This window comes from Heliangelus exortis, chromosome 2 (assembly GCF_036169615.1).
Source record: "Heliangelus exortis chromosome 2, bHelExo1.hap1, whole genome shotgun sequence".
Classification (NCBI taxonomy): domain Eukaryota; kingdom Metazoa; phylum Chordata; class Aves; order Apodiformes; family Trochilidae; genus Heliangelus; species Heliangelus exortis.
The window spans coordinates 131,694,005-131,708,768 of record NC_092423.1 but is presented as its reverse complement, the minus strand read 5'-3'; the positions used below and the strand labels follow the sequence as shown (position 1 = coordinate 131,708,768).

Below are 14,764 nucleotides of genomic sequence, written 5' to 3'. Positions count from 1 at the left end.
TAGCATTCATGTAACATGATGCAAATACATGCATGTGAGAAAATAACACATTTGATTTTTCTTTTGCAGCATGGATTTCACAGCTATTCATAAGTGCAGATTTTGCATGGATTTGTCTGTTTGCATGTATGGTTATGGTGCTTTCTTGTTAATATCTGCAGGCATTCAGAAAATGGCTGCAATATGTGACTGGTAGTTTACTTGGCACGGCTGCATCTAAGAATTGGAAATAGTCAAGAACAAAGCCCTAGAATTAACAAAAGCCATAGCTCTGGACCAAGAGGCTGCAGACTTGCAAAATATGGGCAGAACTTGAAAATAATAAAATTTTTTCCTTGACTGGGCAGATTTAATGCTGTTACATGAGATCATTGCACTACTCAGCATGTACATAGCAGGTTGGTCCCTAACCTGCAGTTTAAGTTTTAAGGCAGGAAAGGCATCATAAGGAGCCACTGAATTTTGGAGCCTGTGGCACAGATGCTGACTGTGATCACTAAAGTTTGGGAAGGGAGCATTCCAGTTCCCTGCAGAGCCCTTCTCTGAGCTCAGACACCACCAGGGGCAGAGCCAGAGTCAGGCACATAGTGAGCATCTCTGTGGCTTGTCCATTTTCCTCCATAAGACATCCACAACAGACACAGATATCCAGCACAGGAGGATCACACAGAGAATGAAAACTTTAAACCTAAAAAAAAAATGTGTAAAAAGATTCTTGTATCCAGAGGCACTTAAACGGCTTTGAATTCTTGGGAAGGATAAATAACACTCTGGCTCAGAGGTAGAAATAAATCTTTGGTTCCACTGAAGAGGCTAATTCAGTGTTTAAAGAAATAGTAAACCTTGAGAGCTTTCTGGAATGATTCCTCTTGAAAACATAAATCACAAAAGCTCTTCAGAAGCTGTTGCAGATACAAATTCTAACAGAGATATGACAAAAACAAAACCTTAATTTCGATTGCAGTCTGAAGCAAAGTATTTCTTCTTTTGCCCTCTAACATGAAATAATGTGGGAGCTGCAGCCATTATTTATGTAGCCACAGGAAATAATTATTCTTGGGCAGCAGTTTCTTGTTCTTAAGTGCCAGTTTCTTTCCACCATAGTTTCTAGTGATGTACACCACAGAGTGGAGCTGGAAACTCTTGTGCTCTAGCTCTGCCTTTCAACCTGATTTTCCTGTTGGGTCCAAGGGACCCTTATGCCTTAGTTTTGCTCTCTAGGAAATACATACTCAGATCTGGAAGAGTGATATTCATCTACCATATGGCATTCTGGCAACAGTAATTATAAGAACAAATTCTAAAAAAAATCCTCTCCAGCAACAAGTTTGGGCCAGGCTTCTTAAGGCTTGTGGTGTACTGAAATTAATGCAATATAATTAGGGGTATTTCAAAAAAGAGGAAAATTTTAAAGACTTTTGAAGATCCTGCTTGTTATATTTCAGATACTGGCAGCAGTTTTTAAATAAGCAGCATCAAGAGTCCCTAGAAAACATTTTACCAGCTCTGCCATGAGGCCTATGCTAGACCCATGCCATTTTTGTACAGTACATGTTCACACCATGTATGATTTCTTCCCTGCCTTCTATGGAGACTACTCTATGTTAATTGTGTTAATAGTACAAGAAATTGTGGCCATCTTAACTACCAGTTTGGTCCTGTCCTAGTCCTTTGATCACCCTGTACCTGAAGATGGCTTGCTACAGTTAGAATAGAAAAGAATGGTTCTGGTGGAAGGGACCTACAATGATCATCTAGTCCAGCTGTGGTGGGTTGAAACTCCTTATACTTGCTTGGGCTATTTCTGAAATATTCTCTACCTGCTAATAGGTGATTAGCAGGTCTGCATTTCTAGTGTAGAGATTAGCCCCCCATGCAAACTCTGCCAATTTTTAATACAACAGAAGAAGCAGATGTCTCCTAAAAATGTATAGGAAGAAAAAGAATGGGATTAACCAAATAAATAACTTTTGTAATAGATAGACAACTGATTTGGCAAAATATGACAGAGTCAGACTTTCTAATTTGACACAGACCTAATTCAGACAAAGCCTGGGACTACAGATCCCACTGAGTGTGGCTGATTAATTTCACTCAGGTTTTGCTTTTCTCTGTGCATCACTGTTGTTTGTGATGATCTCAGGAAGAGCATAGCAGTTTGGCAGGGCCTTTGCCCCGTGCAGTACACAGGATCCTTATACATAATAATAAAGTTATATTAAGAGAGAGATGAGCCTGAGAAACTTACATCCCATTGATGCTAAGGCTTCAGCTTCACAGTGATCTTTGCCTCTTAAATCCTGTTTGAATTTTATACAGGAATTAAGGAAGAGAAAGCACACAATAGGAATAGGAAAACAAATATTTCCTTTTTTGGCAGTTTCAGCAGCCTTCTCTTCTAGCCTGTATCAGTTACACTGAAATCCAAGACAATTACTTCCCTTTTTTGGATACCATCAAAACATACAGTGCTGAACTATGGTTTAGTAAGGAGCAAAGGCACAGAAAGGAGCCCCAAATTTGTCCTTTGGTTAATGCAGGGCATTCAGCGAAGAAAAAAAGGCCCAACGAAAAATCCATCAATGTTACTGTAAATATCCCCTGGGGTCTGTCATTTCTCCTCCAAGAAGAGTAAATGGTACTAAACAAAACAAACACAGGCAAGGACTAAAATATATAATCAAGTATGTGCACATAGAAATACTAGATGATGTAGCAATGCAAATGAAACAGTAATTTATACACATTCAAAACCAACCAAACGTAAATATCCATTGATCAAGATCTCTTTTTCTTCATGTATTTAAAATACATGGTTTGGGAACATTCTGAACACTGCAAGATATTATCAAGTGTTTAGGATGCCACAAATCAGTCAAATGTCATTTAATATCTCATGTCCCTAGCATAATGTCCACATCTGAGCTATCTGACTGTGTAAGTGAGGAGAAAAGGGCAGGTACCCAGAGGCATACTTCTAGAAGTCCATCCTTGTCTGAGATGGATTGCATCCCTTGAAATCTTTTTCTCTATCTTGACTATGAGAAGAACCTGGGTTACTCAGAGAGAGCTATACAAAGCCAGGTGAAATAAACCCTGTGTTTCTCCATTGCAAGCACTGAGCTGGGCACTCAGAACAGGACACAACAAATGCATTGTGGGCAGCCACAGAAAGACACCTATGAAAAGAACATGGAACAAGAAATCAAATCTTTTCACTTACACTGCAATGGACCATGTTACCAGTCAGTAAGGTGACAACAATTAAAATAAGGCCTTTTACCTTAGAGAAGTTAACTCTTTCCACGATTACTATCCAGCTCCTTAGTATTACAGGCCCTCTGTACAGCTGATAAAGGATCTTCACAGTGCTGTGTGTCTCTGGATTTTGATGAGGAACTGAGATGGACACTAGTAAAAAATTTATGAGTAATTTGTTTCCCATACCCTCCCTCAATGAGTCAGGCACACTACAATTTTGAAATTCTGGTTTTGACAGAGATTCATGAGGAAGTAACTTATGCACAAGACTGAAATAGTATATAATTTGCAAGTGCCACTTCCACCTTTTTTTCTGGCAGAGTAATAGATATCAGCAAATGAGTTCTGGGCCCAGATTTCAAAGATTTAATGTTATGTTGAATAATGCCTTAGGTCTAATACATCTAAGCTATTCTGGTGCTTCCCATTGAAACTAGAAGCAATTCAGTGCCCAAATAACTTTGAAGCTCTAAACAGTTTTTTATCCTACAAGTATTCCTAGTGAGATCGGTGTAAATATTTCTGTGGACAATCTGTCACAATGTGGCCCTTAGAATGGCACCAACCCTAAATATCCAACAAAGACACTCAGATTATGTACAAGTCCTTGGTAAAAATAGGTAAAAAATAGGTAACTGATATACAGGCAAGTAGAGCTGCTGTTAAGAGGTATTTTGAGAAATCTCTCCATTTGAGAAATGGATTGACAAGAATCTTAATGAAGTTCACCAGATGAAAATGCCAAGTCCTGCCCCTGGGGAAGAATAACCCCAGAAACCTGTACAACCTGGAGCTGACTGGCTGAGAAGAGGCTTTGCTGAAAAAAGATCTGGATGTCTTTTCTGGAAAATAAGCAGCAATGTGCCCCCATGGCAAAGGCAGACAGTGGCATCCTGAGCTTACTAGAAAGAGTTGGGGGAAGTGATGCTTACTCTCAACTCCACACTGGTGAGAATACACGTGGAGTGCTGTGTCCAGTGAAGAAATCCCAGCACAAGCAAGTGACATGATCTAGCAGGACCTGCTTTGAGTGGGCAATTGAACTAGATAGTCCCTTCCAACATAAATTATTTTATTGTTTACCAGATGCCTTACCAGTTGAGAATTAGATTTCAAATCCATTTAAACTTGTTTCTGATCTCTACTGGCACAGTACTATGTATATGTGCTGCATTTGTGGTTTACGTTCACTCTCCATAAGTTATTAATTAATATTACACAATAAAAAGATCAACAGCAAAAATATTGTTACTGTAGGAGCTTTGAGATCCTAAGGAAAGGGTGCAATAAGCTGTCTTCCAGGAGTTTATCTGCATAAAGGCCTTAGGGATTGATGATGGGACCTTAAATACCCTACAGTATTTGTAACTCAAATAAAGAGACATATGATCTCTTACTTTTGCGAGACAATAGTTTTCCTGCAGAGAAATTAAAACTTCAGTCTTACTTGGCAAATGTATTTGCTTCTTTCTCATAGTACTAGAAAATTTGGTGAGAAGGGCTTATTTATATTCAAACATTAGAACAATTGAAAATCTGGGAGATTTCAGTATCACAGTGATACAGGAACACAACACACAGCAGAGACTTTTAATAACTTCTGAGTCATTCAGTAGCCAAGTAAGATATTTCTTACAATGTCCTAGAAAATATGTAAGGATCTTCTTTTCTTTTAACTTTGGCCCTGAAAAATTTAATTTAAAGAAACCGCAGACACCGCAGTTTGCACACATATTTATGTGTATGGGAGAGAAAAAAGGTAATTTTGGAAGCTGATCACCTCCTCTTGAAATGTGTCACACAGAACCTACCAATTATTGGACTGATCCATTGAACCAGTCAGTCCTTTCATTTCGTTGTCACCGGTGCTATCTGATAGAGGACTGCAGATTTTCTTTAAAGGAAATCAAAGGCTGATGCACTGCTTTACAAGAACAAAAGCAAGAGAAAGGAGTCTTACACATAATCTACTAAACATCTCTGATAACTTCCTATAACATCCTCATTCACTGTCTTTTGCGGCCACTTTAATAACTAACTTGTAATTATGGTTCTGCTATTTCCATTTAAACTTCCAGGTGCATTTTTGGAACAAAATGTATCCATTCTTTTCCTCAGAAATTTCTGTGTGGTTAGGTCCATTGCATAAGTTCTACCTACTGCATCTAAGGAATTCTAAATTGGAGATTAACTCTCACTTAAACTCTGGTTTCAAATAGCCCTGGCTATGCACCTGGGTCAGTTCTGTCCTTACTCTCTTTGTAGAGTCCAGTCAAATCATCAACTACTGAAGTGCTGGTATGTACAATGTCTCTTTGCCCTTCAATGAAATGTCCCTACATACAATTTTCCAGACAGATGGTTTTCCAGCAGCTACTGATTGCACTGAAGTAGCAGATTTCTCTGGCTCGAGGTAAGATCAGGTTTGCCCTCCACAGAGGAGCAGCCATATCCCTGCTGCTTCAAAAGCAGCTACTGAACGAGTTCAGAAAGCTGGCAGGCAGGAAGATGAACATAGTATAATGTTCATAGATCTAAATTATGCACGACCTAAGGGTATAATTAGATACAGTGGACCATCTATAACTGGAGAAAGTCTCTAATAATTACAGGATGAATGAATAAAATTATCTTTTAGCAGAACTTATCCTTCATAGTATTATATAGAGGGAAATTTTGTAACATGATCCAGGTAAGTACCTATTGAGTCAGATGACATCTCCATTGAGCTCAGCATCTCAGCCTTGATAGAAGCATAGAGCAGATGTTTATAGAAACTGCTTGGGTAGGGGACAGAAATTTGGACCAGATAATCTCCAGAGGTCCCTTCCAACCTCAATCATTCTGTGATTTTGTGACAGCTGAGATTCTTGTTGGTCCATTTCTTCAGCCTCTGAGACCACTCTGAATGAAAGCACAGTGACCTGGTGTATCAGGCACTTCTTCCAGTTTTGTACCATCTGTAAACTTGATGAGGATGCACATTTTCCAGATCATTAATAAAGGTGTTATACACTATTGGCCCCAGTATCAGTCCTCAGGAAACACCACTAACAAACTCTGTCCAGCTGGACTTTGTGTGCTGGTCAAAACACCCTAAGCCTGTGAGTTCATAGAATCGTAGAATTGTTTTGGTTGGAAAATATGAAAATACACTTTACAATCATGAAGTCCAACCACTAATCTTGCACAGTGACAAATCCAACACTAAACCATGTTCGTAAGTACCAAACCTACACATCTTTTAAAAACCTTCAGGTATGGTGATTTGACCAGTTCTCTGGGCAGCCTGTTCCAGTGCCTTACAATCTTTTCAATGAAGAGTTTTTTCCTTATATCCAATCTAAACATAAGACTGTACCTCATGGTACAACTAGAGACCATTCCCTCTTGTTCTAGTGTTTGTTACTTGGGAGAAGAGACCAACACCCACTTTGCCTTTGCTTTATTTAGTTGGTATGAATAATTCTTGAGTTTGGAGTGATTTTTAAATATCAACCAACTTTCCTGGGCTCCTCTTCTATGCTGCACCATATCCTGTGGTATTCTTCCAAGATCTCTAAAGAGACCTAAGTCTTTCTCAACATCCTTCTCATGTTTGTTGCTGAACACTTTCTTCACCCCTGCATGCAGTCTAGAGGAAGTACTGTTTTCCTCACCTGGGTTGCTGTCTGTCTCCAAGTCATTTTTAGTCAGCAAAACAAAACTCTTTATAGACACAGGTTCTATCTCTTGGCCATGGAAATTTTGCAGCACTTTATAATTCCTTTGGGTCTCAGGAATGAAAGAGGCTACCACAGCACTATTACAAGCAGCAGCAGTGTGCAACAGGATTTTTTTTTAACCAGCTAGTTATGGCACTGGAAGTTCATTCATAGTAACCAAATGCTGGCCAGGTCAGCAGCATTTAGGCAAAGAACTAAATTATGGGGGAAGGAAGTAATCTTTGCGTCCTCTTGAGCTATATGTGAGAAAGAAAGTTTTTAGTAATGTGGGAATAATACCTTTTTCCACCCTTTACATTTCAAGAACAAAAATTTGTGGGCACTGTTTACCCATACTCACCAATTTGAATCAAGTTGTGGCAGTGACTAGTAGTGCTCTCTAGCCTCTCCTAGAAGACCAAATAAACCTGTACTGTACATACAGACAATGCAGACAATGCAGAAATCAATTCAGAAGCCTGAAAAGTGTTCTGACATTTCAAATACCTAAGCCCATGACTCCCTTCAGCGATGTAGCACATTGATGAAGAGCCTCAGCTGGTCTTCCCAAACCTTATGCTGTAATCAGGTTGTGCTGGTGTCATTGCATTTCTTTGGCACTCCTCTTAAAGCAGAATATTTTACTGTCCACACACAGCACAACCTCACAAACTGTTGTGTCAGTACAACTGTCAGTCATGGTTTGGGGACCAAGGTGGATGCTGTTGGGTGGGGGTGGCGAAGGCTACCAGGTTACAAACTACAGTACATGCCTCTGGTGGGCAAATATTTTTTTCTTGCTAACAGCAGCTTCTTGGGCTGCCCAGTTCCTGGACTTCCCTGCTGATGTTGTCCAGTACTGGCCACTGTAAAAGAAGGGAGGAGCTGACAGTTCAGTAATTTGAACAACAGTGCAGTAATAGCTCTTAGTATTTATTTTGTTCTCTCTGACAATACAGTACAGATCTTTCTGTCTGCACTAAAAAAGTGAGCATGGTTTCATTGTCAGGTCATTTCTGATTTCCCGTTTTCATTTCTTTTTTCCCATTTTTCCTCTTAATCCCTGCATAATGGCTAGCAAAATTTTCTTGCACATAAAAAGTATTAAAATGTCATTGCTCAAGATCCTACTGTTCTGGCAGTTCCTGAATGCATTTAATGGATCAATGGTGTGATTACCACAGTTCTGGTTACTTTGTGCTTCAACAGTTGTAATATGCAACCTGGATGCATATTTCTCTGGGTTTGTTGTGAGGATGCTGAAGGTTGCTTCCTTTTGTGACATACCTGTGTGCTGCAAGAACAAAGTAGGATCAGAGCTGTGAACACCATGTTACATTGAAATAACTCAGTATTCTGCTCTTTCTGCTTTCACCTAAGGAAGATGAGCTAGCAACTAGTAGTCCTTCCTTGGGGCTGGCTTCCAAAGAGCCAGGAAAGAAACAGAAATGAGAGTTTGCAAATATTTTTGCTCTCATTTTTAAGTCATGGTTTTAATTACTGTTTCTGTTTTACTGATACAGCAGGAATTTTGATTAAAATAAGACAATTGCATTTTCTTTTCTAAATATCCAAGGTATTGAAATAATGGCAGTGGATGGTTACTCAGTGAGCAGAGCTCCACCAGGTGAGCTGTACGTCTGGAGCCAGGGACAAAACAGCTATGAATAAATGCTTCTCAGAGTTAATTGGGATGGCAGTAACTCTCTTCTGATGTGCTCCAGTGAAAAACCCAACTGAAGTACTGCTGAGCTTGGGTAAAGGTTCTATCTGATGCTGGTAGATGAAGCTAATATCTGTATATTATGAAAGCAGTGTTTGAGTATAAGGTGTGTGTTTGAGTGTGCTTGGTACAAGGAACCATTCCTGCAGACTGAGCTGGGGAAGTTTTCTAAGTGTCCAGGAAAGCAGTTAACAGGGCATTTTTAGCTGAATAATCATTGGTAGGCATGTAAGTGTTCCTGACTTAGTTCCCAGGAAAATGAGATCTTGATGGCCCTCTATAGAGTCTTGATGGAGTGCCCAACCAGGTATTATGAAGTGACTGCCCAAGGTACAACTTTCCTACATCCTTTTTCTGTAATGAAAGCCGAGAATGCCTCTCTTCACTGTTGTAACTTACTTTATTCATGTTTCATAACCTTTTCTATATTGGAGATGTCATTCCCAACAAATTATGCAGCCAGCTACAGCTGCTACCTCCAACTGCAGAGAGAATAGGCATTTCAAAAGAAACATAAAATCAACATTTAAAAAAGCACTGGTAGCAGTTTCACAGTAATAATGAGGAGCTGCACCTGCATAACTAGCTCTACTAAAAAAGAGGATGCAGCCTTCTGGTTTAAGGGTCTGTAATAGAAAACTTATTTGGAAACAAGTGCTTGTTGTTTCATGGCTGCCCATGGGATTTCTGCCATTCACTCCACAGCCTGAACTGTTGAGATTCATGCACATATGCTTTGAGGTTGAAGCATCTTCTGGTGCATTCACACACCTTGTTGTGGACTCACATGAGTCCTTGGCCAGAGCCTTCCCACCTTCCTTAGCATCACAAGACCGACTGATTATGTATTCCCACTTTAGCTTATTTCAAAATCACATTGCTTAGAAAAAGCATATTTAAAAAAAAATCTTAGAATCAGTCATATCACTTTCACACTGTTAGACTAGGAAGGGACTGCAGAAGAGGTTAGTCCAGGAAATCTGAGAGGGGAGCTAATTTCTCCAATTATGCTGAGCCATAATGGTGGGGGAGGTCTGGAGAGGGCAGATCCTCAGGCTGAAGATGCTGTGTGAGCTACTGCTTAGCTGGGGAACACCTGGGAATACTCAAAAAGCACATTTACCAGAAGTGGATTCCAGAATATTTTCATCAGCTTAAAGTAAACATTAAACTATTGTACACTGATAACTTTTTTTTTATTCCTTTTTTATTTTTTCCTTTTGTTTTCACCCTACTTTCCACTCAATACTCTACTATCTTCTTCATCAAGGCAGAAGGTACACCACACATAAGAACTTACTCTTTTTAATTACTCTAAGGAAATGAAAAACAAATAGGATGCACCACAAAAAGATTTTGCCCCAGAGATCTAAACTGTGATAAATACCAAACTATTCCAATATAATTTTTTCTAAAGTGTATGCTATTCCAGATAACTGAAGACAGCATTGCTCCAGTGAAGGCACACATACAGCAGAGACTGTCAGAGTGATAATGGAAAAGGGTTATGTGGAAAAAAGAGAAAAATGTAATAACAGCATTTGTTGAACCATATCTTACCAGGAAATCTGATGCATTACTAATAAATACCTTACTGTATGCTGTGAGAAGAATCAGTGAGATAAGCAAAAAATAATGTAGCCAAGGAACAGCAACTGGATAGCAATCTTTGCTTAGAATAATTTAAGCAGAATTTATAATAGTCTATCAAAGTATCTCACAGTGTTGCCATAAAAGAAGCCTGGCATTTCCATCTTTACCCCTCAGTTACTTTGAAGGAGCTTATAACTTTGCTAACTTGATTGAAATTTGCAATAAAGTATTATTTTTCAGTCTTGGATGTTTGAGTTTTGTTGTTGACTAATAAGAAAGTTCCTCCTGACAAAAACAAAGCAAAACAATACAACAAAACCCAAACCAACAACACTGCCCCAACCCCCTAAAAAAAAAAAACCAAAAATCCCAAAACAAAACTTGACACAGTTCTTTCCAAAGCCTTTCCTTGTGTTGCCTACTTCTGGCCAAGGAGTGAATTCTGTGTTTGCTGACTCTGGCATGGCTTAGCAGAAGAATGGCTTCTTTAAATTAAAAAAAAAAAAGGGGGAAGGAAGTGATCGATGCAATAAATTCTTGTACACAATGAGTATATGATGCTAAAACAAGTATAGAAATAGATTGTTTTTACGAAGAAGTGGAAAAACAAAGGGGAAGAAGGCACAGAATGAAACCCACAGAGAACTATAAACCAAACCTCAACACATATAAGTTTGCAAAGTTATGGAAATAGAATTTCATTAGACATTAATATGTAGCATTATGTGTTCCCATCTGTCCTGTAATTTTACAGGTCATGCTACCTTCTCAGACAGCCACAGCCTGTATTAGCCACCAAAAAATATTAAAAGTTCTGTCACCATTAAGCAATTAACACCATAGTTTATGTCCTCCAAAGCATAAAACCAATGAAGGTTTTAGCCAAAACTGCTCAGGGACTGAGAATATGCATTATCCAGCAGTTCCCCCAGCTGCTTCAGTCAAAAAGCTGTAGATTAATTCTTCTGCATCGATGTGGAAAAGAAGAAAGAAGAGAGAAAATAGAAGAGGAAAGGGAGTGATCAGCATATATTTGTTCATAAAACTTAACATTGACCTGGACTGCAGGAAGGCTCTCAGGAGCCTCTGCAAGGAGAAGGACTTGCAAAGAGCAGCCCCTTAAAATGATGCTCCCATTTCTGCCTCTGCAGGGCCCCAAGTTGCAGGGTGTCCAATGGCACAAAGAGAAGACAATAATGAGTAGAGATATCCTGGGAAGGACCCACAATAAGAATGATGACATATGATGACAATGATTCATACCAGGCCTTTAGAGCTTCTGTAATGGATTTTTTGTTGTTGTTTATTTGGTTTGTCTCACTGGAGTGAATTAAACTGATCTTGAACCTATTCTCCCTCAGTGGGCAGTTCTTCCTTCTTCCAGTTCCTACCTTTGCCTTCTACCACTTGTCTGCAAAGAGAGAAGAATGGAGGAAACGTTCTTTGGTTATATATTTTTTTTTTTAATCTTAAACCATTAATTATAAGTGTTGAATTAAGTCTGACACAACGATTGCAGCAATTATTTTTTTAAAATTGTTACAGTTAAGCACTCTTAGTATACATCTAATGAAGAGAAATTTACAAAACAACTTTAAATGTTAAAGTATGTGTTTTATAAGAAAAGGATTTTCTATTCTGGTAGATTCACTTCCTTCTGCATTTCTATTGAAAGCAACATTCAGACTTCCAGTATATTATTCTTCCTTTGATAATCATAATGTCAATTAGCATTTACCAACATTCGTATTTTGTTAGGACAAAACAGCTAATCAGCCATTTCCTTTCCTGCAATCAAGCAAAGATTGTGTACAAGATGAGATAAGCCATTTTGGAACTAAAAAGCATTCTGTAAATATGGAAAAATTGGGGCAAATGTAGATTTTCTGAGCAGCAAACAGGTTTCAGCATGAAAGCTTTTACAGATAATAGGGCATTTGACAGAAAACAGGGGTTGAGGAGGCTTTGAGGGAAACAACTTTCCAACTGAAGTTAGCCAGCCAGATCCTGAGCTTTTCTTCGAGTGCTCAAACAGTGCAGACCATATGCCAGTGCCAGGAAAATATAGTTAACACCTGATTTTGTCTGAGAGGTGTATAGGAAAGTAAGCTGTTTTGAGAATCCATTTGTGTTGAATTGTAATTGCTAATGGGCTGAACAACACCATGCTGAAAGAGCTTGACAATAGCCATGACTCTACTAAGGACTGTCTGGAGACACCAGCCTATACTCCTGGAGCAAGACAGGGACTGAGTCTGAGGCTGGCTCATCTCCTGTGAGGACCTGCAGCAGTAAAGAATTTTTTTTCTTTACTTTGCAAAGAGAATCACCCTGAGATATGCTTAAAATATGAAATGTAGATTATATTGTATGTTAAAAGCTCTACCATGGGATAATTAAGATCAATAATTCTTGATGAAAAACTTGCTGTTAGCTGACAAATGCTCTGTTAAGTACTTTTCAATGTTCCCAAAGAACATTCTATCAGCACTATAACATAATTACTGCATTTTCCTTGCTTCTGGCATGCCATAAATGTTCGATTCAATTGGGTGGGGATAAAGGAAGATGCTCAATACACTGTAAGTACTTTTCTCTTTTCCTGATTTACCAGCTCTCTATGGACCTTCTCTCCTTATCATAATTATACTGAAAACTTTCATGCTATTTTCTTTATCCTCTCTATGGAGATTGTTTAAATATTATTGAGGTGAAATGTCTGTTTAAAAGGAAATGTAATTCAGTAAAAGTCAGTGAATGTCCTCTTTATTTCATTAAAGTTTCCCAAGAAGATTTATATCTTCCTTACTTAACTATTAGGTAGACAGTACAGCTCAGGTTAGGTAAGAAAAAGACCTTGTCATACCATTTATTCAGAATACCAATGGCATGGGGAATTTGTCCTTGCTGCAGTATAAGGAATACCTATTAGCATGTTTTGTATTAACCCTTCCTTTCCTGTAGCTCACTAAATTTTCATTCTCTTAAGATACAATTAGTTCCTTTCATGTTCTTGATTGATTTTTGGTTTTTTTAGTGCCACAACCCCCATGTCCTTGCCAAGAGCAAAGGCCTAGTTCTTTACATCAGTGGAATTTCTGTAGAAGGTAATTGGTTTGAGATGATGGGTTTGTCTTCTTTTTGGGAAAATTTGAGGGCTGTTGTACCTGACTTTTTACTACAGAAAAAGTCTCCACGCTTTGATCCAAAAAGAAAATCTAGTTTTCAGTAAGAACACATGGTGTCTCATAGCCACACAAACTATATTAACATTTCTAATAAACTGATTATTTTTTTCTTTATGCAAGCCAAACAAAACCTAGATCCAGACAAAACAATAAAATGTATCTTCCTTGATACATTGACCTACCCTTGAGCACTCTTCTTTGATGGCTCTTTCTCATACATCTTTGCGTTTCATGGATTTTGTCCAGTTTCAGAGTGATAGGGTGTGCCTCTGTGTGGGTCAGGAGAAACATAAGGTCTTTTTACAGCCTGACTGAAATGTCTTCATTCCACTTGTCAGACTGTTACAAGGAATATGAGCAAAGCATCTCTGCAGTTGATCCACACACACATTGGTAGATGCCGATGTGCTCGATGCACGTTACTGCAGCTCTTGGTGCCAACAGTAACCTGAGATGCCTCTGGGTAGGCGTACATGGCCTTTCTGGGGTGTCTGATGGCAAGAGTTCACACCTTCCTAGCCAAAATCAGGGTTATTCAGCATGTACCCCCAGGGCTAATGATCCTTCACCTTTTCATGGCTGGAAAACATGCCCTCAAACTGCACTAAATGGATTTTAAAACCCTGCACAGGAGTAATTTCATGCAGCTGGCCAGAATGTGATCTGTCCAAACTCCAAGCTTAAATAATATTTTTTAAATGTCTGTAAAATTATAAATGTTGCAAAATATTATTTTGTTTATCTAAATAACAAGTTCTTCAGTTATTTTTCTCCTCCCCCCCCCAAAAATTTGCTAACCAGTACTTGGAAGACTGTACAAAATGGCCTGTGGATTTTTTTCCCTCAAAGTTTAAGTTCTTTACTAAAAAAGGTTGAGATAAATGGCTTAATGGATACAAAGCATCACATTAAAACCAGTCATTAGTCTGTTTGTCAAAAAAGAATGAGTCTTGTTTCTGTTTCCCAAACCCCTAATTATTGTGTGCATTTTATTTTGGTTTTGTTTCTAATTAAAACTCTCCTATAGCATCTTTTGTGTTTATGGCAATTATTCTGAATTTTATATCCCAAAGGAGAAACGTGCAAATAGTTCACTCTTTTGTGAAAATGGAAATGTGTTTTTCAAGCTCTGCATTAGTTTAGCCAAGTGGTGACAAAAGCAGTCATTTGTGTTAACACACATTTGTGTTAAGCAAGAGAAGAGACTACAGTTCTGAGTAACATAATATGACCATCTGAGGAAACAGTAATTGTACAAAATATTTTGTCTGAAGTGTATTATTTATTATTCATGT

The 14,764-nt window shown here is 38.5% G+C and overlaps 1 protein-coding gene across 4 annotated transcripts in view; it reads left to right on the top strand.

Moving 5' to 3' along the window:
• DPYS (dihydropyrimidinase) overlaps positions 1–14,494 on the top strand; it is a 62,903-nt gene extending 48,409 nt beyond the window's left edge. Inside the window, exon 11 of one of the 4 annotated variants that reach the window (XM_071738176.1) lies at positions 13,319–14,494. The gene's annotated coding sequence lies outside the window, so the exon portion shown is untranslated. Of the gene's footprint in view, positions 1–161; positions 336–13,318 lie in introns of those variants that run through there. The other 3 variants (XM_071738174.1, XM_071738177.1, XM_071738173.1) reach the window with 3 other exon arrangements.
• The last annotated feature ends 270 nt before the right edge of the window (positions 14,495–14,764 follow it).